Below are 13,179 nucleotides of genomic sequence, written 5' to 3' on the forward strand. Positions count from 1 at the left end.
ATGTTCTGGGGACCTGGGTTCGAATCCCACCACGGCAGATAGTGGAATTTAAATTCAATTAAAGTATCTGGAAATAAGATGACCATGAAACCATTGTCGATTGTTGGAAAAACCCGTCCAGTTCACTAATGTCCTTTTAGGGAAGGAAATCTGCCGTCCTTACCTGGTCTGGCCTACGTGTGACTCCAAATCCACAGCAACGTGGTTGACTCGCAACTGTCCTCTGAAATGGCCTCGTCAAGGGCAACTAGGGATGGGCAGTAAATGCCGGCAGCCAGCGACGGCCCATGTTCCGCGAATGAATAGAAAGCCAACCACTGCAGCCTTTTGTCAGTCATAATCATGGACTAATTCAGTGGAAGTCCATGGTCACCAATGCCCCCTCGGGGAATGGGGGAGGATTAACATCACTCCTCATCTAACTCCGTTTGAATGGAGATTTAAATTGGGGGACCATCTTTGTATAAAACATTTCCTCTTTATGGGGCGATTCTCCCAGCTAGAGCAGCGCAGCGAGTCAGGAGACATCAGCCGAGGCTGTTTAGCAGGCTTCCCGCTGGATGCCACGGCCTCCGCGAGGCTCCGGATTTCCGGTGGTGTCAGCTCAGCGGGGAGCTACTTTAAATATTTAAATGCACATTTTAATCTCATTTTCCCCCCCCCCTCACCACCTGCCAGGAGTGGTTCACTCCAGCGGGGTTTACAACAGTTGCCCATTCACGGGGAGCTGGCGGCCAAACCCCGCTGGAGTGAAGGGAGGCCATGAAAGCCCCCTGGAAGGTCGGGGATAAGTGGGGCGGGGTGCCCCCTTACATTGCTAGCCTGGCCCCAGGCTCTGCCCAAGGGGCAAAGTAGCAATGCCAAGGGGCAGGGCCAGAGGGGGCCTATTGGGGGCAGGGCCTGCGGAGGGGAGGGGGGGGGGCAGCTGCCGCTCTGCACTTGGACAGGAGGTGGGCCGGGACTGTTGACGGGGGGGGGGGGGGGGGGGGGGGAGGATATTGAGACTGCCAGGGTGCGGGGGATGGAGACGGGCTGGGGACTGAGGTAGGGGCTGACTTGGAGGCCAGCATGCAGTGGGTCGGAGGGACAGCGTTGCAGAGCTGACCAGCAATCGGGAGACCAGTGGTGTGGGGCTGCCGTGCATGAGCTGATCTCTGCATGTGCAGTGGCCCACTCAGCGCTATGCTGCCGCCCTCTCCAGCAGGAATAGGCCCCATTCCCGGATTTTCAGCGTGAATCTCCGAGACACTCTGTAGTGCACAGAGTGTGGGAGATTCATTTTGAAAATCCCACTAAAAGAAACAGCGGGAGTCACTCCAGTTTTTGCGCGAATTTGGCACTTAGAATTTTTTTGGGTGAATCCCGACCTGTATATTTCAGATTTCCAACAGCTGCAGCTTTTTAATCATCCTAATTAGAATCCGTGCTGGGAGGAGCCAGCATGGATTTCTAAAGGGGAAATCGTGTTGAACTATGCTGGAGCTTTTTGAGATGGTAACAGGGTCGATGAGGGTAGTGCGGTTGATATGGTGTATGTAGACTTTCAAAAGACAGTGCCACACAACAGACATGTGAGAAAAAGCTATAGCTCATGGAATAAAAGGGACAGTCGCAATGTGGATACAAAATTGGCTGAATAATAGAAAGCAGAGTTTTTTTTTATTAGTGTCAGAAGTAGGCTTACATTAACACTGGAATAAAGTTACTGTGAAAATCCCCTAGTCGCCACACTCCGGGGCCTGTTCAGGTACACTGAGGGAGAATTTAGCATGGCCAATGCACCTAACCAGCATGTCTTTCAGTCTGTGGGAGGAAACCCACGCAGACACGTGGAGAACGTGCAGACTCTGCACAGTCCCTCAAGCCGGGAATCCAACCTGGGTTCCTGCCGCTGTGATGCAGCACTGCTAACCACTGTGCCACCCTCCAAGAGAGTAATGATCAATGAATATTTCTCAGGCTGGAGAAAGGTTTGTAGTGGTGTCCCCCAGAGGTCATTGTTGGGACCCTTGCTTTTCCTGATGTATATTAATGATATTGATCTTGGTGTTTCAAAGTTCCTTGGTGATACAAAACTTGGAAGAATTGTAAACTAAAGAGGCCAGTGTAGAACATCAAAGAGACATTGACAAGTGGGCAAGTAGATGGCAGATGATGTTCAATGTGGAGAAATGTGACATGATGCATTTTGGAAGGAAGAAGAGGAGAGGCAATATAAAATAAGTGGTGCAGGAGCAGAGGGACCTGGGTGTGTTTGTGCATAGATCATTAAAGGTGGCAGGACAGGTAGAGAGAGCAGTTCATAAGCATATAGTATTCTGGGTTTTATTGATAGGGGCATAGAGTACCAGAACAAGGAGGTGATGTTGAATTTATACAGGACACTAGTTAGACCTCAGTTGGAATATTGTGTACAGTTCTGGATGCCACACCATAGGAAGGATGTGAACACAGAGGAGAGAGTGGAGAAGAGATTTACAAGAATGGTTTGAAGGATGAGAAACTCAGTCATGAGGACAGATTGAGAGGTTGGGACGAAGAGGAGATTTGATAGTTGTTTAAAATCCTGAAAGGATTGGATAGAGTAGATGGAGAGAAACTCTTCCCCCTCGTAAAAGGATCGCGAACAAGGGGGCACAGATTTAAAGTGATTTGTGAAAGGAGCAGGTGTGATGTGAGGAAAAACCTATTTCTCACAATGAGTGGTTTGGGTCTGGAATGCACTGTCTGGAAGTGTGATAGAGGCAGGTTCAATCAAGGCATTCAAGAGGGCATTGGATGATTAGTTGAATAGAAACAATGTGCAGGGCTACGGGGAAAGACACTAAGTCATGATGCTCGTTTGGAGAGCTGGTACAGACACGATGGGTCAAATGGCCTCCTTCAGCGCCGTAACAATTCTGTGATTCATCCTTTCTGTTCTCTAATTTTGCAAGTTGAAAGGCTTTTACTTTGCTCTCGGGGAGAGATCTAGTCTTGTTGGTGTTATTAATATCTGCTACATGTTGATGTAGGTAGTAAAAAGGCTTTCCACTCTAGGTGTGACTGCTTGCCTCAGAATAATGATGCTGTGAACTGGTTGCAATATAAGTGTGGCTGCCCCAAAGCTTACATTGTTTATGAAATCTAATTTAACACAGGAAGCTGTCCTTTACAGATTGAATTGGCAATACAGAAAGTAACAATCAGTGTAGGTGATTTGTGTGTATATGCACCCGCCCCTGTTTTTCTCTCCCCGCTCAGTACTGCAATTAGCAGTCTGAGCTGTATATTGACACCTCCTATAGTCCTGTCCACGTTGCATTATCCCCTCCATAACTAATATAATATCCGGTACCATTGACTTGGAATCCCTCTACGGTTTTGGCTTAAGGAATGTGTTGCACATAAGTTTCCTGATCAGCATCTTGTTGTTTCAGTTCTGGTTAACACAAATGAAGGCAGGGGGTAACGAAGTGGCACAGTGGTTAGCATTGCTGCCTCACGGCGCCAGGGACCCGGGTTCGAATCCCGGCTTGGGTCACTGTCTGTGTGGAGTTTGCACGTCCTCCCCGTGTCTGCGTGGGTTTTCCTCCGGGTGCTCTGGTTCCCTCCCACTGTCTGAAAGACGTGCTGGTTAGGTGCATTGGCCAGGCTAAATTCTCCCTCAGTGTACCCGAACGGGTGCCGGAGTGTGGCGACTGGGGGATTTTCGCAGTAACTTCATTGCAGTGTTAATGTAAGCCGACTTGTGAGAATAATAAATAAACTTCAAACTTAAACTTTGGAGATATTTGGAAAGCAGCTGGTTCTGATGAATGGTCAGTGGCCTGGAGGTAGAAATGTTGTTTTCCTCTTCTCAATTACCCCCAGCATTTCCTGGCTTTTATTTCCTTTGGACTTTGTGAAGCAGGTTCCTTCGTTTGGTGCTTTAGTAGTTGGTGTCATTATCAGGCAGGGGTGGAATGTATTCATGACTCTTCTCATTCCAACCTCACCCACCCCACTCCGCTGACTGCCTCTCCGCACAGGACCCTCTGACTTTAATATTCTGTGGCTCAGTTTCACATTGGGAAGCGCCCTCAATAATTAAGTCCGTTGGGAAACAGCGGTTGTTAAAAAACTCTTTAAAATGCCTCCCTTTTTAAAAAAAAAAGCAATAATGTCTAGTCCAGATGATTTTTTTGACCAACTGAATGCATTGTCTCCGGTTTCCATCATTTTGCATTTTTGATATCACTAAAGCTAATGTCATTACCTTATGCCACAGATATACATTAATGTCCTTGCAGCACTCTCTCCCATGTTGTATGAGAGAGTTTCACACTTGCTGGAATTCAGCCTTTCCTCAGTACTCCCGTGTTTGCAATCGGCAGTCCCTTTAGCCACTGAAGCCTTCATCCTTATTAACAAATGTGCATTGTTGGGCCTGTGCATTTACAAATAATAAATCTCTAACCATTCACTGACACACAGAGGCAGAAATAGGCCATTCGGCCCTTCGAACCTGCTCCGCCATTCATTTTGATCGTGGCTCTTCATCAGATTCAATATCCTGATCCTGTCTTCCCCTCCCACATCCCTAGATTCCTTTAGCCCCAAGAGCTGAAGATGCAAAGGGTATGCATTACATTTGTTTGCCACCCTAGAAAGGGTGCAACCTGCAACCATATCAGAGCGATGGTTGCAGGTTAAAACTACCAAATGAAATTTATTTACAGATGAGAGAATATACAGAAGTTCCAACTGTCATTGATGTTCTCATGGAGATTTGTTAGAAGTGAATGAGTTCTACTTTACCCATGGAGTTTTGTTGTCATCAAGTGAAAACTGCAAGGCAGAAATACGATTATTGAAGATTTTTTGGCAATGATTCTTTTTTGAAATAAGCAAGCAGATGTTTCCAGTCGGGGCAGAAATTGCAGCTTCCCTTTGTAAATATTCCTTATTTTACTGGAAAAGGTTGGCATGAACAATTTGGGATTTCCTGTTTTGTGTTCGTATCAACTTCTGAGAAATGTTCAAGGAGAACTTTTCATCGCTGTGGTGTGCGAGATATGAACTAGTAAATGGGCAGATTTGTTTTTCACACTGTCTCCTGTATAAAATAACAATATGTGGTGAAACTATGCTGTCCTTGAATGGTAGCTGTGTGTGCGTCTGAACTTTGTCCTTCTTGTAACTTGTGGGAATTCCCCCAGTTGTAAGTTTCCTACAGGTCTAACATTATTTTTTCCCTTTCTCTGGCCAAATGTCTGTTAAACTGTCGCAGCTGTGTATTGTCTCAGAGTCCGCCTGCTACTGAAGTTCTTGTACTATTAGAGACATGCTCTCTGTAAGTTTAAAGCTGTCTTCTGAAAACCCCTGAAAACTCTTGTGGCACCAGTACTGATTGTAGAGCAAGCAGCAGCTGATGTTCCTGTGAAATTCCTACCTTGATCTGAGTTTAATGTTTTAAACTGTTTAACTTTAAAGCCACACAATGTACAACAATGCAGAGTTCTTATTAAACGTAAACATTCCCGTTTTTCCTTTGTTTTCTTATTGTCAGTGATCAGATCAGAAATCTGATCAGTGATCAGACCAGTGGTTCCCAAACCTTTTTCACTGGGCCGCACTTTCGGAATAAAAATTTGCTCGCGCCACACCAAATTTTTTATTGATAAGAAATTCATTCAAAAACAAAAAAAAAACCACTCCTAGCAGTGCTTGATTCATAACATAGAACACAACTACTTTATAATATGATCATGGGACATCCAGAAAGTATAAAACAAAGCTTGTTTAAACCATGTTTAAATGTTTGTTTGATTGTCCTTGAATCTTCCCGCCACACTTGCCATCCTCTCTCGCCACACCCTTTGGGAACCACTGGCCTAGACCCCAACTTTCCCTTTTGATTTTGGCATTAGGGTGAGCATAAGGTGTTTCACTCTGGGTATGATTCGATTGACCCATTAGGAAGCTTTTATCAAAAGAAACTTTATTTAAGAGCACAGTTAGAATATAACAGAATTAATATAACTTTTACCAGTTAAAATACTTAAATATCACCAAGTGTAATTCTTAACTAGCAATCTCTATAGTTCCAATTTAAGCAATATCCCCATAGACATGCACCCTTCTTCAGAATTAGTTAGCACAAAAAAAAATGCTCACATGGTGCTTGGTTTCCAGCTTTTTAACACCTCTGAATAGAGATCCAGATAGCCACCTGTCCTTTGATTCTCATACAGGCATCTTCAGAGAAAGATCCACTCCCAATCAGCAGAGTCTCAGAGAAAGATTTATTTCCTGGCAGATTCCAGTCTCCAACTCCAGACAGAGAAAGTGACCTCCCACGAAAGATCCCAACAGCAAATTGCTCCTGATTTCTTTGTGTAAGCCTAGCTCCACCCAGTCATATGACCTGACCTGCCTATCAACCTAATCGAGCCCCACTCTGAAATATCGCAAGGGGTAGTGCTAAAATAACCGCCCAGATTAAAATAACCAGTCCAGATTAAAACAAACATTGTAGAAATTAAAATCAATTATGCTGCTGTAGTAACAACACAGTACAGCTATATGCAGACAAAATGGCTCTGAGTGCATAGAGTTGCTGCATACATCCTGCACAAGAAACATGACGCACAATCATTTCTTAAAGGCACATTATGCCAGCAGATTGGGCAACATGAACATGCAATAATCTTAAACCCACCAGAAAGCGCATAGTTGGAACATTCATGTAGAATATGAAAGTTACTGGGGAAGAATATTGGGACTAAGGATTTAAGGGGAAGTGATAAGATGATGAGGTTGATTTATTGAGAAGCACCTTGCTCAATTTCTGGGTTTTAACAGCTTTTACTGCAAGTTCTTCCTGAAGCCGTGCATTGCAAATTCAAATTGATGCAATCTCCTGGAGCTGAAAGACTTTTGCCTTTTTGGCAGCTTTGGTTAGCCAATCCTTCTGCCTGAAAAGCAGCCCAGAGGGCAAGCATTTGGCTTGCCGTCCCGTTGAGAGAGGATATGAAAGACCTTGAGAGACAGACAGCCACTTACTGAGATTCCCCTTTCTAATCCATTCAGTGTTGAATAACTGACAAAATTGAATCTAGCCTGTATCGGGCTAAGTTTGTCTACTTAGTTTCTGATATAACTGTGTAGTAGAAATCAGATTAAAGACTCTACTCTGTTCAGTTCTGTACTTTTAAAATTATTCTTGGGCTGAACGCCACACTGGCAAAGCCAGCACTTAATGTCCAACCCTAATTGCCCTTGAGATGGTGGTGATGAGTTGCCTTCTTGAGCTGCTGTAGTCCATGTGATGTAGCTGCACACACAATAGGGAGGGAGTTCCAGGATTTTGACACCATGCCGGTGAAGGAACAGTGATGTAGTTCCAAGCCAAGATGGTGAGTGGCTTGGAGGGGAACTTACAGGTGCTGATGTTCCCACGTGTTTGTTGTCTTTGTGGGTTTAGGTGGCAGAGGTTGCAGCATTGGAAGCTGTTCTTGAAGGAGCCTTGGTGAGTTGCTGTGGTGCATCATGTTGCTGGTACACATGGCTGGCGCTGTGCACCAGTGGTGGAGGGAGCAAACGTTTAAGTTGCTGGTTCAGTGCATTGGCCATGCTGAATTCTCCCTCCGTGTACCCCAGCATGCACCGAAATGTGGCGACCAGGGGATTTTCACAGTAACTTCATTGCATTGTTAATGTAAGCCTACTTGTAACACCAATAAGTAAACTTTAACCAGGGTGCAGATTAAGTGGGCTGCTTTGTCTTGGATGTTATCAAGCTTCTTGAGTGTTGTTGGAGCTGCACCCCTCCAAGCAAGTGGGGAATATTCCATCAGACCCCTGACTTGTGCTTTGTAGATTGTGGACACGCTTTGGGGAGTCAGGAGGTGAGTGACTCACCACAGGATTCCCAGCCTCTGACTTGCTGAATGTACCCACAGTATTGATACTGGTCCAGTTTGTTTTTGATTGATGGTTGCCCTCAGGATGTTGATGGTGGGGAATTCAGTGACGGTAATGCCATTCTTTGTCAAAGGAAGATGGTTCAATTCTCTCTTGTTGGCGTTGCCCGGCACTTGTGCGGTGTAGATGTTATTTTTCACTTAACAGCTCAAGCCAGAATGTTGGCCCGATCTTGCTGCTTATGGACACTGACTGCTTCAATGTGTGAGGGGTTGAGAATGGTGCTGAACATTGTGCAGTCATCAGTGAACATGTCCACTCTTATCTTGTGATGGAAGGAAGGTCATTGATGAAGCAGTTGAAGATGGCTAGGCCTCCGACGCTACCATGAGGAACTCCAGCAGTGATACCCTGGGGCTGAGATGATTGACTTTCAACCACCGCAACCACCTTCCTTGTGCAATAGAAACGGGAAATGCTGGAAAATCTCTGGTCTGGCAGCATCTGTGGAGAGAGAAACCGAGTTAATGTTTCAAGTCCAATTATGTCTCCTCTTCAGACTTTTCCTGGTATAATTCCAGCTAGTGGCGAATTCTGATTCCCATTGAATTTAATTTTGCCAGGACTGCTCGATGTTAACAGCTGTCGCCTCATCTGCATTTTCAGTCCTTTTGTCCATGTTTAGACTAAGTCTGCTCTGAAGTCACAAACTGACCCTGGCAGAACCCAAACTGAGTATCAGTGAGCAGGGTGTTGCTGAGTAAGTGCTTGATAACACTGCCAACACCACCTTCCATCGTGTTGTTGACTGAAGGTAGACTAATGGGGCAGGAATCAGTTCTATTGGGTTATCCTGCTTTTTGTGGACAGGACATACGCAGGCAATTTTTAACATTCCTGGTAGATGCCAGTGTTGTAGTTGTATTGAAACAGCTTGGCTAAGGTTCCATTCCCGGCTTGGGTCACTGTCTGTGCGGAGTCTGCACGCTCTCCTTATGTCTGCGTGGGTTTCCTCCCACAGTCCGAAAGACTTGCTGACTAGGTGCATTGGCACCTTAAATTCTCTGTGTACCCAAACAGGTGCCGGGGTGTTGCGACTAGGGGATTTTCGCAGTAACTTCATTGCAGTGTTAATGTAAGCCTACTTGTGACACTAATTAATAAAATACACAATCCTTATTTTTGTGGTCAGAAGTACTCTTGCCTAATGTGTCATATTGCAACATGATTGTGTGGAAACCTCACCTGATGCAGCACATTTTATTGCCCACCAATAACCTGTTAAGTGTATCTCTTTCCAATACAGTTCTGGAAGTAATAAGCGAAGATGAGCTGCTTTTGTTTAGTTCTGTTTTGTGCCAAATATCACAAACACTCGAGGGTTGGAATATTTTGTAAAACGCAATACATAAATCAGTGAAAAGCTAGTTAATTAATGAATCAGGAACTTTGCCATGTACATTTTATGTATAAATCTTTTTTTTTATTTGAACTGCACGTTTATCGAATGCCCAATTTCTACAATCAAGAGTATTCAGTGTTCTGGGCAAGGGAGAATATATTTCCCCTTTCAAGTCTTGTTGCTCCTTTATTCCCCCCAATAATTTCTGTCTCAAAGAAGGAAGGAAAGTGGTGTTGCATAACTAACTGTCACCTGGACAGCGAGTGCTGCAAGCTTCCACGTGAGATGGACAACTACAAAGAGGTTTCCTCCTTCGCCTTGGCTCCTCTCCTCGGGTTATGGATCATCAGGCCGTTATCACATTGCTCTTTGTGGGAGCTTGCTGTGTGCGAATTGGCTGCTGTCTTTCCTACGTTACACTTGATTGTACACCTTGCTTGGGAAGTACTTGATTGGGTGTCGATGCTTTGCGAGGTCCTGCAGTTATGAAGTGTAATAAAAATACAAGTCTCTCGTCACGGCAAAGTGTGCGCAACTGCATTTTGTATAAAACATGAAATATTGAATTCAAATTGAGCGACACCTAATTCAAATGAACAATGATTTATGTTTAAATTATCAGTGCGTCAAAGTCAAACCTATTAGGAGATTGCAAATACAATGAGTTGCTCAGCATCTGAAAAAAACAAACACCATTCTTTTTGGATGGCATCTTTTCATGCTGCCCATTTGAGGGGAAGGCTGTTTGATTGACAGTGAAGAGTCCTTCACTTTGGTAATTTGGAGCCCAATTGGGTGGCACAGTAGTTAGCGCTGCTGCCTCGGAGCTCCAGGGACCAGGATTCAATTCCGGCCTTGGGTCACTGTCTGTGCGGAGTTTGCACGTTCTCCCTGTGTCTGCGTGGGTTTCCTCCGGGTGCTCCGGTTTCCACCCACAGTCTGAGAGATGCGCTGGTTAGGTACATTGGCCATGCTAAATACTCAGTGTGCCCGAATAGGTGTCGGAATGTGGCGACTAGGAGATTTTCATAGTAACTTCATTGTAGTGTTAATGTAAGCCTACTTGTGACACTAATAAATAAACATTAATTGTTTTCCAATTGGTTATTAGAAGGGATTGTGGCTGTGTGGATTGATGAATGACAGGTGTAGGGGTGGGACAGTTGAGGGCAAAATTGTCATGTGATGCCATTTCCAGGAATATGTCCAAGCGTTGGCAATGCAATGCTGGATCTGTATCTGTTGAAAGCTTTCAAATCCGCATACTAATTGTCTGAGATCACTCTGGTATCTGAAATAAAAACAGGAAATATTAATCCAATCTTTCAGACCCTGTGGAGAGAGGAAGCTGCGATAATGATTCAGGTCTTTGACCATCTGTCAAAACTGGGGAAAGTTAGAAATGCAATTGGTTTTTGGGTAAGTGGGGGACTGGCTCAAAGAGAAACGAAAGGGAAAATCTGATCGGATGAAGGGTTGGAGAGAATAAATAGTTTTCCATTGTTCAAAAGCCTAAAGGAGTAAAGAAACCAAAGCTGGATGTAGGTGAGGCGTGAATGGCCGTATAGCATTCAAATACAATCTCACGTGCAAATTGAAGGAATAAAGAAAGAAATGGGGGGGAAAAAAATGAACCAGTGAGGGAGAAACACAAAACAAAATGGAGGTCGAGGTTTTATCAGCAAAATATGCTGAACTCCATATTGAATCCAGGAGGTTGTAGACTGCAGAGTCGAAGATTTGAGGGACTGTTCCGCGAACTTCTGTTAAGCTTCTTTGGAACATGGCAGCAGGGCAAGGACAGAGAGATCAGGGAGGGAGAATTGACATGACGAGGGACAAGAAATTTTAGGGTTGTGCTTGTGAACGGAGTGGAGGCGTTCTGCTGTCGCCAGTCGCTCTGACATCTTGTCCGTTGCTGTGTTTTGTGTAGACAATTAATAAGCTGTAGTGGAGTGAACACACTAATGTAATCCTGTATAACATGAGTGTGGTAAATGGCAATGTTGAATATTGAAGTGTGCCATCTATGTTTAGTTTAAAGTTTTTATTTATTAGTGTCACAAGTAGGCTTACTTTAACATTGCAATGAAGTTACTGTGAAAATCCCCTAGTCACCACACTCCGGCCCCTGTTCGGGTACACTGAGGGAGAATTTAGCATGGCCAATGCACCTAACCAGCAAGACCTTCGGACTGTGGGAGGAAACTTAGAGCACCCGGAGGAAATCCACGCAAGTGTGAGGAGAACATGCAGACTCTGCGCAGACAGTGACCCAAGCCAGGAATTGAATGCGGGTCCCTGGCGCTGAGACAGCAGTGCTCACCACTGTGCTACCATGTGGTTGAATCTTTGCAAGTTGAAGTTGTTTTTTGGCAATGCTGAACTTGCAGACTGTAAATCTAATGAGGCCCTGACATTAACTCCCAGTGGAATAGGTCTGACCTCTCCAGAGACTCCCTCCTCTTCAGCATGCTGTGTGTGGGGGTGGGGGGGGGGGTTAGGCCCTCATTCCAGTTTTGGACTGCATTTACACGGGAGTGTTGATGTGAAGCTAAAACAGTTCCATGCCAAATACCATTATTAGAGTGAGCTGTGCATTTACAATACGTGTCCTCATTTTGTTTATGTACATTTTTTAATATTGCGGGAAAGGTGAGCAGTTTGTTCTTGTACACATGTTTAATATGGTGATACAGATGTGTTTTGTTTAGTGTGAATCTGTAGCGCGCAGGAATCAATGCCCTTGTGACCTCCCCTGAAATGATTTAATTAACAAGCCTCCTGCAAGCACCCGGGAGGACCTGACTATCACATTCACAGCTTCTGCCCAGCAGTTGGAAACACCAGCATTGGCAGAGCACTGACTTGGCACTAGGGAATAAAACAAAATACAGCAGCCTGTGTGTAATATCTTCAAAAAGTCCAAACACTAACGACAGAAGTGTTTTTTTTAAAGTTCCAGATTCACCAGTCAAGAAAATGTGCTCCCAGCGTCTGGCAATTATTCCTAATCATTGATTTGTGTTTTGCTGGAATACATAGGACATCATTATCCATATGTGAGATTAAACATGCAATGCTTCACTGACTGTAATGCATTGCAAATGGAAATTAAAATTCCTAAAGTTAGTGGCAATATTCTTGTGCCTCCAGGACACATGAATAATATACTCGGAGCATTGAAATGTTGAACAGTATCATGATTAAAACGAGGGGAAGTTAAACCAGATGGGGAACCAATGATGTTAATTGAGCAATGATATTTTATCCTGGTGTCTTCACATTAGGTAGATCTTGCTCGGATTCTGGAGAGTGGCTGCTGGAAGCAGAACTGTTGATTTGAAGTAGACAGTTCAGCACGTCGGTTATCTTGTGTGGACTTTCCATTTGTCTTGTGTGGACTCTCCGTTTGAGAGCTTTGCTATGTGGGATTTGAATGAAACGATTTATGTGATACAGGAATCTCTGGGCACAATTCGGAATCTGTGGTGTTCACAGAGTAGAATCCCTATGGTGCAGAAGGAGGCCATTCAGTCCATCAAGTCTGCACTGACCACAATCCCACCCAGGCCCTATCCCCCTAATGCCACACATTTACCCTGCTAATCCCCCTGACACTAATGGGCAATTTAGCATGGCCAATCAACCTAACCTGCACATCTTTTGGACTGTGGGAGGAAACCGGAGGAAACGCACACAGGCGTGGGGAGAACGTGCAAACTCCACACAGACAGTGACCTGAAGCCGGAATTGAACCCGGCTCCCTGGCACTGATGCAGCAGTGCTAACCACTGCGCCACCATGCCACCATACTGCATTTGGGACACCTTGATATTGAGATATATACATATCAATTATAATAAACAGATAGACGCAGAATATTTTCG

The 13,179-nt window shown here is 44.7% G+C and overlaps 1 protein-coding gene across 5 annotated transcripts in view; it reads left to right on the forward strand.

Moving 5' to 3' along the window:
• Positions 1 to 13,179, forward strand: part of rab27a (RAB27A, member RAS oncogene family) — a 130,524-nt gene that overhangs the window by 17,482 nt on the left and 99,863 nt on the right. The gene's annotated exons all lie outside the window — the stretch shown is intronic.

Source organism: Mustelus asterias, chromosome 24 (genome assembly GCF_964213995.1).
Source record: "Mustelus asterias chromosome 24, sMusAst1.hap1.1, whole genome shotgun sequence".
Lineage (NCBI taxonomy): Eukaryota > Metazoa > Chordata > Chondrichthyes > Carcharhiniformes > Triakidae > Mustelus > Mustelus asterias.